Below are 311 nucleotides of genomic sequence, written 5' to 3'. Positions count from 1 at the left end.
CATCTGGTTTTAAGGAAGAGGTGCATATTATCTTCAACGTCTATTCTGTATTTTGTATGCTAAGATTTAATTATTTTAACATATTGTTGATGTTTGGACTGTGTGGCATTCCAATGCTAGTATCAGTATCTGCTCTTTACATTCAACTTTTTAGGTACTTTAAGTTGATTGATAATCTCAAAGTGAAGTCCTGTTTTCTCACATCCCAAGAAAATTATCACATTCTTTCAACAAATTTCACAGTTCATTTAAACTTGTTCTTCACTAAATCTTTTTACTCTTGAGAACACTATAAAGATTTTTATTCTGGT

General features: G+C 30.2%; 1 long non-coding RNA gene across 1 annotated transcript in view; it reads left to right on the top strand.

The window, feature by feature from the left end:
* Positions 1-311, top strand: part of LOC110414942 (uncharacterized) — a 1,100-nt gene continuing 789 nt past the window's right edge. The window contains exon 1 of the long non-coding RNA XR_002445064.1: positions 1-20. This is a non-coding gene — a long non-coding RNA (uncharacterized LOC110414942). The remainder of the gene's footprint in view (positions 21-311) is intronic.

This window comes from Theobroma umbraticum, unplaced genomic scaffold, assembly GCF_002168275.2.
Source record: "Theobroma umbraticum cultivar Fairchild unplaced genomic scaffold, ASM216827v3 scaffold_30.0, whole genome shotgun sequence".
NCBI classification, from domain to species: domain Eukaryota; kingdom Viridiplantae; phylum Streptophyta; class Magnoliopsida; order Malvales; family Malvaceae; genus Theobroma; species Theobroma umbraticum.
The sequence above is the reverse complement of the archived record's forward strand: the minus strand, read 5'-3'. Positions and strand labels throughout refer to the sequence as shown.